The following is a 13,701-nucleotide window of genomic DNA, read 5'->3' as shown; positions in this document are numbered from 1 at the left end:
ACAAAATACCTGAGACAATCAACCTTTAAGGAGGAAAGGCTTATTTCAGGTCACAGTTTCAATCCATGGTCGATTGGTCCATTGCTTTTGGATCAATGGCAAAGCAGTTCCTCATAGTGAGAACATATAGTGGAGGAAGTTGCTCATCTCATGGCAGCTGGGAATCAAAGAGAAAGTGGAGGGGTCAGAGTCCCAATATCTCCTTCATGGCACCCCCAATGACCTAACTTCCTCTCAGCAGGTCTGACCTCCTAAAGGTTCCACCACTTTCCAATAGCACCATCATCAGCCTTCAACTCATGAGCCTTGAGAGAATGCTGGAGATCCAAACTATAGCACCAACCTACTTGCTTATGGGAAAATCATTTTTTCTTACATTTGCATATGCATTTCAATATTCTGGATTTATAACTGTTGTCTTGTCTTTGGATTTTTCTTTTAAATCTACTTAACATCTCCATGCTTCTTTTATTGATTAATGAGTAGAATAAAATATTTCACGGTTATTTTGTTTTGTTTTGGTTTGGGTGATGGTACCCAGAGGCACTCTACCACTGGGCTACACCCTACCCTTTTAATTTTTTATTTTGAGAAAGGGTCTCACTAATTGTTTGAGCCTGGCCTCAAACTGGTGACCCTCTCACCTCGGTCTCCTGAGTTGCTGAGATCACAAGCTTATGCCACTATACCTGGTTTAACAGGTGTTCATTTTTATATCACCGTGAGATTTTGATTTTACCTTTTCTTTAAAATTACCTTCTAACATTAAACTGAGTAGGTCCCTGCACCCACAAATGCCCTACTTCAGTATTGAGACCCTTGTCAACAGGAAAAACAGGTGTGACCTGGCTCCCCTTCAAATGGCCATTCTCCTCTGGTGGAGATGCACACCTCTGACTTGAAGGAAACCACACCTGTGTTTGGCATGAGGGCAAAATAGCAATGGCTTGGAGAATGCTTGCTTTGAAGGTCTGGTTTTGTTTGGCTCAATAACAGACAACTGGGAACCTGTCCATGAGTGCATTTACCAGGAGGTAAAATGGTTGGCTTTGAAAGTTTTGGAAATGCTTTTTTGATTTTTTCAAGATAGAGTTTCTGCCAGGGACAGAGGCATGTGACTATAATCCCAGTTATTCAGGAGGCTAAGGCAGGAGAACCACAAGTTTAAGACCAGCCTAAAAAAAAAATTAAAAAGTCTGCTGGGTCCTAAGAAAACTTGGAATGGAACTACCATTTGACCCAGTCATCCCACTCCTTGGTTTATACCTAAAAGACTTAAAATCAGCATACTACAGTGACACAGCCATATCAATGTTTATAGTAGCTCAATTCACAATAACTAAACTGGTACCCACCTAGGTGCCCTTCAACAGATGAACAAATAAAGAAACTGTATAGATACACACAATAGAATATTACTCAACCTTAAAGAAGAATGAAATTATTACATTTGCCAGTAAATGGATGGAACTGGAGAATATTATACTAAGCGAAATAAGCCAGTTCCAAAGAACTAAAGGCTGAATGTGTTCTTTGATATGTGGATGCTAATTCACAATAAGGGGGTGGGAAGAATAGAGGTATTTTGAACCAGACAGAGGGGAATGAAGAGAGGGGAGTGGAGGGGACACGGGGTAGGAATGATAGTACAATGAATCGGACATTATTATCCTATGTGCATATGTATTTACATGACCTGTGTAACTCTACATTATGTACAACCAGATGAATGAGAAGTTATACTCCATTTATGTATGATGTGTCAAAATGCATTCTATTATTATGTATAACTAATTAGAACAAATTTTAAAAATAGGGTTTCAGTTTATTTTCCAGACACACACACACACAAAAAGGCCACTAGGGACATTGCTCAGAGTGTCCAAGAAAGAAAGAAAGAAAAAAAGAGGAAGAGTTGGCTACTATGGGCAGTAGGGAGGGGAGAATGGAGGGAGTTAGTGTTCAGTGGATTCCACTTTGGGAAGATGAAAATATTCTGGACCTGGATGCTGGAAATGGATGCATGGCGATGTGAGTACACTAACACCACAGAACTACACACCTAAAATATGAAAATGATAAGATTCATGAAACATACAGCTTGCTACAATAAAGAAGAAAAGAAAGGTTTGCCAACTGGAATACTGTTCTTGGTGGGTTTCTGTTGGGATAGTTGAAATTGGTAAGAGTTCACAGGTCTCAGAGTGTGGTCACTTTTTTTTTGTTTAACTGTGATTTTAAAAATACATAAATAAGTAAACCTTTTTCCTTCCATCTCACCCTCCTCATTTCTCAGCCAAATCACCTTATTGATGGTGACCTCACCATCAATAAGGGTCCATGGACAGGAATGAAGGAGATAAAAAGAATATTGAATAAAATGGGGCAGTATTTGCAATATAAGCTACACGTACCTCTCTCATATTTTAAGTCACCTTTAAGCTTATTACAAGGCAAATGCTTTGTAAATAGTTTCTATACCATTTGTTTGGGAGATAACAACAAGAAAAAAAAAAAAAAAAAAAAACCTTGTGCATATGCAGTACAGGATGCAATTTTTCCCAAAAGATTTAGATCCACCATTGGTTGAATCCATGAATGCCAAACCAGCAGATGGGGAGGGCTGACTGTACTTGCTATTGTTCTGAAGGGGTTGTTTTGGTAGCTAATGACAGTAACCTTCCTTGGATTAATTTAGACATAAGCAAGAAGGTATCAGGAGGCCCCCAGAGGTGTTGAGGGTATATTAGTTTCCTGTTGCATTGCAGCAAAGCATCACACAGTTAGTGCCTCAAAACAACACAAATGAGGCAGGGGATGGAACTCAGCAGTAGAGCACTTCCTAGAATGTTCAAGGCCTTGGGTCCCCTCCCCAGCACCACACACACACACACAAAGACAAAAATAGAAAAACCACAGACATTTTCTTAGAGTTCTGGAAGAGCTAAAGTTCTGCAGTCTGAAACGGGTTCTCTAAGGAAGAATCAGTTTCTTTACCTTTTTTTTTTTTTTTTTTTAATCTTCTAGAGGCACCTGCATTCCTCCGTAGGGGTGGGGAGCAGTAAATGGGAACATGACGGCTCTGACTAGATATAGATATGATTGATAAGAGGGATAGAGATTGAGGGGGAGTGTTATTCACATTGAGGAAGGAGTGAAGGCCCCAGGAGACAGAATAGCAGGTGTCCACGCTAGCTGTGGTAGACAGGTGGGCCAGGTACCAGGTCTTCAGTGACAGGGGAGTTATCCTTGGAGGCATAGCAGTGGGTGAAATTGTAGAGAAAAAGTTATTCCAGTCATTATGGATATGTAACAAGATACTCCAAAATATGGTAACTTGTAAAACCATTTAGCTTGCTCATTAACTGTTTTTTTAAATTTCATTGTTTGAATATGATACAATTACTTATTCCTTTATTTATTGATGAAGAATTTATTTATTTATTTAGTATGTGGTGCTGGGGATTAAACCCAGGGCCATGTGCATGGGAGGCAAGTACTCTACCAACTGAGCTATATCCTCAGCCCCTCATTAGCTTTTTTTTTTTAAGTAGTTGATGGACCTTTATTTTATTTACTTATTTATATGTGGTACTGATGCTGAGAATTGAACCCAGTGCCTCATGCGTACGAGGCAAGTGCTCTACTGCTGAGCTACAACCCCAGCCCCTTGCTCATTAACTTTTTAAAATATCTTTTTTTAAAGTATTTATTTATTTATTTTTAGTTTTTGGTGGACACAACATCTTTATTTTATTTTTAGGTGGTGCTGAGGATCGAACCCAGCGCCCTGCACATGCCAGGAGAGCGCGCTACCGCTTGAGCCCTTAAAATATCTTTTTAGTTGCAGATGAACATAATACCTTTATTTTATTTTATTTATTTTTTATGTGGTGCCTAGGATCGAACCCAGTGCCTCACACATGCCAGCACTCTACCACTGAGCCACAACCTCAGCCCCTGCTCATTAATTTTTGGGCCAAGGATTTAGGAAGGACTTTCTTAGGCAGCTCTCACCCAGTGTATCTCCAGTGGTTGTCAGATGTCTTCTGAAGGCCAGACAGAATTGGATGATCACTCGCACAGGTGGCTGTGGAGGCCACCTTATGTGGCCTCTCCTGCTTGGCAGGCTGGGCTTCTTATAGAGTTGCTGGCATTCCCATAGACAGGTGTATCAAGAGGATGAGTTAGAAGCTGCATAACCTTTTCCAGCCTAGCCTCCTAGGTTAAGCAGACTCACTCTGTCACTACATTCTGTGGTTCATGCGTGAGTCACTAAGGACAGTCCAGATTCAAGTAAATGGGTATAGATTCTCATCACTCAGTAGGAGGAATGTCAAAGAGTTTATAGGCGTGTTTAAAGCCACTGAAAAGTTAAGTTTAAGGGAAGATGCTGAAAGAGTGGTAGATAACCAGGCTGGATTATATTGTTAGGCCACAGACAATGTCTAAAAAATACTGACAAGTTAAAAAAAAGAGGTAGATTATGACCAACTTGGCTCCCAGTGAGAGATGAATAGGGATGAGTCTAGTGAACTTGCATTTGGGAATGAAGAAGAGCAGAGAAAATCCAGCAGGGAGAAATGCAATTCCTACTGTCTCCACAGCCTGGTCCCAGGGTGAATCCATAGCCTTACCTTTTCCAGCAACTTGAAGCTGCCAGCATTCTGTGGTTTCCTCCAATGGTACCAGCTGCCACACGAGAAGCTTCTACTCAGTGGTTCTAGTTCTATATTTTGATGCCACACAATACAAGTGGAACCTTTAATGTCAGCAGTTCCATGATTAGAAGCATAAATATTTGTCCCTTGAACTATTACTTCAGCCCTTTCTTTATTTGTTGCTCAGGATACTTTTGAAGGGTCACAGAGCTGAGGCCCTCATTTTATATGTGACTTGGCTGACTCCATGAGAAGAAACAAAAGGCAGAAGCAGGTTCCACCTGGCGGATAGGATGTTGACAAGGACATAAATCATGGGGTGGAACGATTCCTTCTGGGCACCTCTAATCTGACAGTCTTCAGCTTTAAGAGGTGAAGGTCTGGTGTGTCAAGCCAATCCCCACCCCCACCCCACCCCACCCCCCGGGGTGGGGGGGTGGGGTGGGAGTGTCAGGGCTGGATGGGACTCCTGAGAAGGGGAAAGCACCACAGATGACCACCAGAGGGTGCACCTAACCCTCCTCCACCCTCTCTAAGAGCTAATCTGGAGCTCTAAGGGGCCTCCTTTAGTCACATGGCCCTGCAGGTGGCATTTCAGACATGCAGTTAAAAAAAAGACCAGATATGACCACCCCAATTTCCTTCCCTCCTTTTGTGGCATAAAGACAAGTGGTACAGTCATAGGAAGAGTGTAGGTGGCAAGGAAATGGGCAGATTCAGATGCCCTGATGTGGGTCCCTCAGTTTTGCTTTCAGGTCTCCTTCTGCTTATTGCATTCACTTCTGGTCAGCCACACAATCATGTGCTACTCTCAAAACACTCTGGCTTTGTTTGGCTACATTCTCTCTACTTGGTGGGCTCCTGCACATCCTTTCAAGGTCCAGTTCAATGTCACTACTTGGATCTTCTTCGACCTCCCATTTCTGTGCTTCCACAGAACTAGCACTCATCACTTTGGCTAGTCATTGCATCTCTCCCTGTGACACAGGGCCTGGGACAAAGTGAAGAGCATTGAACTTCACCTGCATTATATTATGTCTTTGCCTTCCTCCTGCACCTAGAGGGTTGAGGGACTTGCTACTCACTCATTCACTTTCTCTCTTCCTTCTTTTCTTCTTGCCTCCCTCTTTTTCTTTCTTTCTTTCTTTCCTTCTTCTTCTTCTTCTTCTTCTTTTTTTTTTTTTTTTTTTTTGTGTGTGTGCTGGGGATCACTCCCAGGGCCTTGTACAGATTAGGTAAGCACTCTACCACTGAGCAACATCCCCAGCCCCGAGGGACTTTCTTGACAGTGGGCTCTTAGTCTGATTCTTTTCTCTGGTCCCTGTACTGTCCAGCACAGACAGACTTTGTAGAATGACTTTGCCTCCTTTAGTGTATGTGGCTAACTGCTCTCTGGGGAAGACTCAGCTCCTTTATTCAGTCAACAAGTACTTGTCAGGCATTTTTATTGGATTCAGGATAGTGTTGAGTGCCATGGTTGGGGAGGATAGTTAGAAGATGTCCTATTCTGCAGGATTTTACCACGTGGGGAGAAGAGACGAAGCAGACAGAGAGTTCAAGATGCTGGAACAGGCATCTTCTACTCTCTCTCTCATCTCCCTTATAGTGTAATATTGTTTTTTTTTGGGGGGGGTTGCAGTACTGGGATTGAACCTAGAAGCATTTTACCTCTGAGTTACACCCCCAGCCCTTATAAAATTTTATAAGGGACTGAGGTTGTGGCTCAGTGGTAGAGCGCTCGCCGGGCATGTGCGAGGCCCTGGGTTTGGTCCTCAGCACCACATAAAAGTAAATAAATAAATAAAATAAAGCTATTGTGTCCAATAACTGAAAAATACATTTAAAAAAATTATTTTGAGATAGGGTCTTGCTAAGTTGCCCAGGCTGGCCTTGAACTTGTGATTCTCATCCTTCAGCCTCCCATGTAGCTGGGTTTACAGGCATGCACCACCATGCCAGTCCAGTTCACTGGTTTTGACAATTATCCACCGACTAGTGGACCTTTGTGGGAGGAGTTCCAGCACATCACTGGAGCAAAAAAATCTGTAAGTTGGCACATTGAAGACAGTAAAAAGAGTAGTTTCATTTTACCTATGTCCCCAAGGAGTAAAGAGTAGTTTCATTTTACCTATGTCCCCAAGGAGCTATATAGCTCAGGGCCAGGAGATATGCCCTGTGCCCACAAGTCCTTCCACAGAAGGAAGCAAGTGTATAAATGAGTGACTGTTCAGCTTTCCCAGCTTTGTGGGACACTGGCCAACAGCCTTGCCTCTTTCTTACCCCAACGAGAATACTGAGGGGATCAGCAAGGCTGAGCAGATGGGAAGCAAGGAAGAAAAACAGTGCCCCACAAAATCAGGGTTCAAAACTCAAGTAAGTCTGGGCACAGTTGTGCACGCCTGTAATCCCAGTGACTTGGGAGACTGAGGCAGGAGGATTGCAAGTTCAATGCCAGACTCAGCAATTTAGCAAGATCCTATTCAAAATAAAAAGGACTGGGGGCGCTGGGGATGTGGCTCAATCGGTAGTGCGCTCACCTGGCATGTGTGGAGCGCTGGGTCCTATCCTCAGCACCACATAAAAATAAAAATAAAGATGTTGTGTCCACCAAAAACTAAAAAATAAATATTAAAACTCTCTCTCTCTCTCTCTCTCTCTCTCTCTCTCTCTCTCTCTCTTTCTTTAAAAAACAAATGACTGGGGATATGGCTCACTAGTTAAGCATCCCTGGGTTAAATCCCCAGTACCACAACAAAAATAAAAACAAACAAACAAAACTCAACTAAGGACCATATACTAATTGCTTTATAGACTCCATCAGGAGCCATGCCAATGAGCTGTTTGGGATGCAGCAATTGCAGACTCCCTAGCTAACTTGTGGACACCCCCAATGCATGTCTCATACCCCAAACCCCGTGGCTTGTTCCCTGCATATGCCTTTTGATGGCAAGTATGAGCCTCTGCAGCTGGCTCATAAGCGCACACAGTCAGCTGGTTTCACTCTGAAGGGTTGGGAGAAGGCACTGACATTTGAGCATTTCATGGCACTATTCCAGGGAAAACAACTGGGAGACTCAGCACATGGCCTGGCTTTGCCAGATCAAGAGAAAACATGAGACCTTTTCAAAAGTTTTTCTATTAAAAAAAAATGTTTCTAGGGCTGGGATTGTGGCTCAGTGGTAGTGTGCTCACCTAGCACATTCGAGGCCGTGGGTTCGATCCTCAGCACCACATAAAAAATAAATAAAATAAAGGTATTATGTCCATCTACAACTAAAAAATAAATATATTTTTTTAAAATTTCTACTAGCCTTGCTAATATTCTCTGCATCAATCCAATTTTAGTAAATATGCTGCCAAAGAGAGCACAAAGCCATACAATTTTAAGACTCCCCACAACGCCTCCCAGACACACAAAAGAGAGAGAACAAGAGAGGTGGAGCAGGTGAATCCACAGAAAAGATCTGAGAGTGTGTCAGAATCCCTAGCCTGCCTGGCTGCTGAAGATGGTTTTCTCTTGAAGCCAGTAGTAAAGACTGCTTCTTCAGATACAAAGTCAGCAAAAGGAAGACACTTCAAGGAACACCCCCCCACCCACACACACAAAAAAAACGACAACAAAACATGACATACCACTACCAAAGGAACATTTTCCAGTCACTGACCCTCAAAGAAATGGAGATTGTTATGATTTGGATCTAAAATGTCCCCCAAATCTCATGTGCTAAAGGTTTGATCACCAACCTGTGGTGCTATTGAGAGGTGGTAAAAACTGGGAGGTGAGGTCTAGTTGAAGGAAGTAGACCACTGGGACATGTCCTTGAAGGTTAGATCTTGTCACCAGCTACTTCCCTCCACGCTCGCCCCATCCATTCTTCCCAATTGCCAGGAAGTAAGCAGCTCTGCTCTATCATATGCACCCTGCCATGATGTTCTGCCTTGCCACAGGCCCAGAACAACAAATCCAAATGACCATGGACTGAAACCTCTGAAACCATGAGCCAAAATAAATATTTCCTTCTTTAAGTTGATTTTTTCAGGTATTTTGTCACAGTGACAGAAAGCTGAATAACAAAGATCTATTAATTGCCTGATGAATAATTCAAAATTATTGTTTTAAGGAAGCTCAGCAAGCTATGAGAACATGGATAGAACTGGGGATGTGGCTAAGTGAGTGAGTGCTTGCCTGGTATGTGTGAGGCCTTGAGTCTGATTCCCAGCACCAAAAAGAAAAAGGAAAAAAGAAAAAAAAAAGAGAGAGAGAAAGATGGATAATAACAACAACAAATCAGGAAAACAAAACTTGAACAAAATGAAATGTTCAACAAAGAGATAAAGATTATTTTTTAAAACTTCTGGAGCTGAATGGTGAGACTGCAAATTGTTGCGGCCAATATGGAAAGCAGTATGGAGATTCCTTGGAAAACTGGGAATGGAACCACCATTTGACCCAGCTATCCCACTCCTCAGTCTATACCCAAAGGACTTAAAATTAGCATACTACATGGACACAGCCACATCAATGTTTACGGCAGCATAATTCACAATAGCTAAACTGTGGAACCAACCTAGATGCCCTTCAATAGATGAATGGATAAAAAGAATGTGGCATATATACACAATGGACTATTACTGAGCAGTAAAAGAGAATAAAATCATGGCATATGCAGGTAAATGGATGGCGTTGGAGAAGATAATGCTAAGTGAAGTTAGCCAATCCCAAAAAAACAAATGCCGAATGTTTTCTCTGATATAAGGAGGTTGACTCATAGTGGGGTAGGGAAGGGGAGCATGGGAGGAATAGACAAACTCTAGATAGGGCAGAGGGGTGGGAGGGAAAAGGAGGGGGCAGGGGTTAGCAAGGATGGTGGAAAGTGATGGACATCATTATCCAAAGTACATGTATGAAGACACTTTATATGGTGTAAACATACTTTATATACAACCAGAGATATGAAAAAATGTGCTCTATATATGTAATAAGAATTGTAATGCATTCCACTGTCATTTATTTTTAAAAATCAATTTAAAAATTCTGGAGCTGAAGATACAATGAATGAAAATTTTAAAACACAATAACAGGGACTGGGGTCCTGGCTCAGCGGTAGAGCACTCACCTAGCACTATTCAAAGACCTGGGCTCGATCCTCACATAAAAATAAATAAAATAAAGGTACTGTGTCCAACTGCAACAAAAAATAAATAATTTTTTTAAAAAGCACAATACACACAAATGGCACGACTCTATATCATGTACAACCAGAGAAATGAAAAGCTGTGCTTCGTTTGTGTACAATGAAACAAAATGCTCCTGCTGTCATGTATAACTAATTAGAAAAATTTTTTAAAAACACAATACAGAGCTTCAGCAGCAGACTTGGTCAAACAGAAGAAAGAATCTGTGAACTTGAAGACAGGATATTTGAAAGGAGGAAAAGGAAAATGAATGAAAAGGGATGGAAAAAGATCACAGAATTTAGGGATACTGTCAAGAGAAATAATATACAGATGAAGGAATTTCTAGGAGAATAGGGAAAGGGTGAGAAAATTAGTTAAAGAAAATAATTGCTAAAAACTTTCCAAATGTGGGGAGCAATAAGGACATCCAGGTACATAATGCTCAAAGGTTCTCAAGCAAGATCAACCCAAAGAGGACTGCTTCACTGAGACACAATCATGTTTTCTCAAACAAAAGGAGATTCTTTTTTTTTTTTTTTTTTTTGCAGTACTGGAGATCAAACCCAGGGCCTCACACATGCTAAGCAGGCACTCTACCACTGAGATATAACCCCAGTCCCCAAAAGGAGAATGAATCTTGGAAGCAGCAAGAGAAGAGAAGATTCATCACAAACAAGGGAACCTCCATTAGACTATCAGCAGATTTTCTTGCAGAAACCCCATGGGCCAGGAGAGAGAGAGAGAGATGATATGTTAAAAGTGCTGAAATCAATAAACTGCTAACCCAAACTACCTTACCCAGCAAACCTGCCCCTTTTAGAAATAAAAGAGAGACAAAGTCTTTCCTAGATATGAGAAGCTGAGGCAGTTCACCACTTGATCTGCTTTACAAAAAGTGCTAAAGAGGCTGGGCTGTGGCTCAGTGGTAGCACACTTGCCTGGCATGTGTGAGGCACTGGGTTCAATTCGCAGCACCACATATGAATAAAAAAAAGGTCTATCAACAACTAAAATATATATATTAAAAAATAATAATGCTAAAGGATGCTAGCATGGTGGTGCACGCCTGTAATCCTAGCAGCTCAGGAAACCGAAGCAGGAGGATTGCAAGTTCAAGACCAGCCTTGGCAACTTAGCAAGATCCTGTATCAAAATCAAAATAAAAAAGGTCTGGGGGTGTACCACAATAGAGTCCCCTGGCTTAAATTTCTAGTACTTCAAGGAAAAGAAGAAGAAGGAGGAGAGGAAGGACGCAGAGGAGGAGGAGAAAGAAAGAAAGAAATGCTAAAGGGGATTCTTTAAGCTAAAGTGAAAGAATGGTAATTAGTAATATGAAAGTACAGGACTCACTGGTAATGTTAAGTCAACATTCAAATTTAGAATACTCTAATACTGTAATTGTGGTATGTAAATCACGTTCAACTCTGATTTAAAGATTCAAATATAAAAGTATTAAAAATAATTATAGCTACAATAATCTATTAGCAGATACATAATATAAAAAGCAGTAAATTATGACATCAAAAACCTAAAATGGGAGGAGATAGTTAAAACTGTAGCACTTTTGTACACAACTGAAGTTAAGTCACCAGTTGAAAATTTACATAAGCCAGATTTTTCACCAAGTAAAACAGCAAGAAGACAGTAAAAAGGAAGATACACAGAAAATAATGAATAAAATGGCAATAGTAAGTCCTTACCCATCAGTAATTACTTTAAATAGAAATGAACTAAATTCTCCAATCAAAAAATATAAAGAGGGCTGGGGTTGTAGCTCAGAGTTAGAGTGCTCACCAAACACATGAGAGGCACTGGGTTGGATCCTCAGCCCTACATGAAAATAAATAAATAAAATAAAGTTATTGTGTCCATCTATAACTAATTAACTAACTAAATTAGTTAATTAAAAAAAAACATAAAGAGGCTGAATGGATTTTTAAAAAAACAAGGTCCAACTTTTTGTTGTTCAGTGAGGACCCACATAGGCTAAAAGGGGTTTATTGTTCTCACCTGTGGAGATGATAATCTTCCACTTATTGAGGATCAGACGAAATAAGGAATTTAAGCTACCGGTTCCAAGCCTGAGTCCCCAGCAGGTGCTCAATGACAGGATTTATTAATGCTGCACAGGCCCAGAAAGGCCCAGGAGAGGCAACTGATTGCACACATTTCCTCCCAATTCCAAATCCATCAATGTCACATTGGTATCTTAGAACTAGTCATGGTGGGAGAATTTATACCAATGAAATTAGCAAATTCCATACATTAGGAATCTTCTGAGCAGGTTTTTAAATTTACCAGACATTCCAGGTTATCGTCATTATGTATTTTCCTGACGTGACTGCTCACTTCAGTCAGAAGCAGCCCATTCAACAAAATGGTCTCTTGATTTCCCCACCCCAACTTCTCATTTTCAGAGCCCTCACTGAAAATTTAGTCTCACAGTATTGTAGGGAGTGACTCAGTCAGTCAAAATGCCCACTGGACACATTTTTTTTTCTTTTCTGTGATACTGGGGATGGACCTGAGGCCTTGCATGTGCTAGGCAAGTGCTCCGTCACTGAGCTGCACCCCCAGACCTTTCTGGGGTTTTTTTTGAGTCAGGGTCTTGCTGAGTTGCCTGGGCTGGCCTCAAACTTGCAATCCTCCTGTCTCAGCTTCCTGAGTAGCTGGGATTACAGGCAAGTACCACTGCGCCTGGCTGAACACATTTCATGATGCTGGATGTCACACACCTTTAGAAACAGGAAGCCTTTCCCTTTTCCTTGCCTTTTCTGAGCAGAAGCTGGGTTAGTAGTTCCAGGGTTCCCAGGGGTTTCAAGACGCTCTCTTCTGAGATGGTGTGTTTGTCACTCATGAGCTGGTCTCTTCCCCCGTGTTATTGGGTGGACTCTGAGTTCTGTCTTTCTTCTTGAGCTCATGGCTGCTGTGTCCAGGAATGCACAGGGAAGACTCCTCTGTGGGGACATCTTGCCCATGCACAATGCAGAGTCTTCACCCTGGAGTCCAATCCCTCTCAGACTCCCTCCCATACTGTGAAGGTACTTTGGTGGACTTTGAGGGAGCAAGAAAGGGTAGAGAGAAGACTCCAGCTTCTGAAAAGCTTGGGGTAGTCAGTGTCACTGGAAAGGGGAATGGTTGCATGGTGACGGTGCCTGGGTTTCTCGCCTGTGGGCTGATCAGAAAGGAGAAGTGTGGTCAGGCTGGTGCTCATTGCTTTAGGGGTGGGGAAGAGCCTCTCGCCAGCTGCAACTGAGCACAGCACTCAGGCCAGCGCTGCCTCCTCAGCTGCTCGCATCTGGACCCCCTGGCAGTTCAGGTAGGCACTATGGCTTTCCCAGGGGCAATTTCCTGCTTTCTCTACCCCAGGTATCTGCCAGTGTTGGCATCTAGGTCTGTGTCTATGTGAGCAAATGAACCAGGGATAAACTGAACCTAAAGCCTTGGGACAACCACTGGGTGGGGTTGGAGAAACACCAGCCTTGAGATATCCACTCTGCTTATCATTGGTTGTGTGACCTAAGGCATCACTTCATCTCTCTGGGTTTCTGTTTCTTTGCGTATGTCTGGGAGGATGAACTCTACCTTTCAGGTTGAAATGAGAATGACAGGGAGTGAGATGTGTGTAAACTGTAAGAGGCTTATTATCATTCCTGGATACTGATGGTGAGATCTGGTATGTTCTCCTGTGAGAGAATTCTCATGGCACTGGGCTAGAGTTGGGGCGGGGGCCAAGGCATCAACTAGGTAAACTTTAGGGTATGTTTCTCAGATGAAAGTACTAGGACATCATCAGTTTGGGTATCTTTGTCTCTGCATTTCTGATGTTTAGGGATTTATAAGCCTTTCCGCCTTCCAGAGG

General features: G+C 42.0%; 1 protein-coding gene across 1 annotated transcript in view; it reads left to right on the top strand.

Annotated features, from left to right (window-relative positions):
- The first annotated feature begins 13,075 nt into the window (after positions 1-13,075).
- Positions 13,076-13,701, top strand: part of Scimp (SLP adaptor and CSK interacting membrane protein) — a 31,183-nt gene continuing 30,557 nt past the window's right edge. The window contains exon 1 of the mRNA XM_027922685.2: positions 13,076-13,158. The gene's annotated coding sequence lies outside the window, so the exon portion shown is untranslated. The remainder of the gene's footprint in view (positions 13,159-13,701) is intronic.

Source organism: Marmota flaviventris, chromosome 17, assembly GCF_047511675.1.
Source record: "Marmota flaviventris isolate mMarFla1 chromosome 17, mMarFla1.hap1, whole genome shotgun sequence".
In the NCBI taxonomy this organism is placed as follows: domain Eukaryota; kingdom Metazoa; phylum Chordata; class Mammalia; order Rodentia; family Sciuridae; genus Marmota; species Marmota flaviventris.
This window is presented reverse-complemented; position numbering and strand designations above follow the sequence as displayed.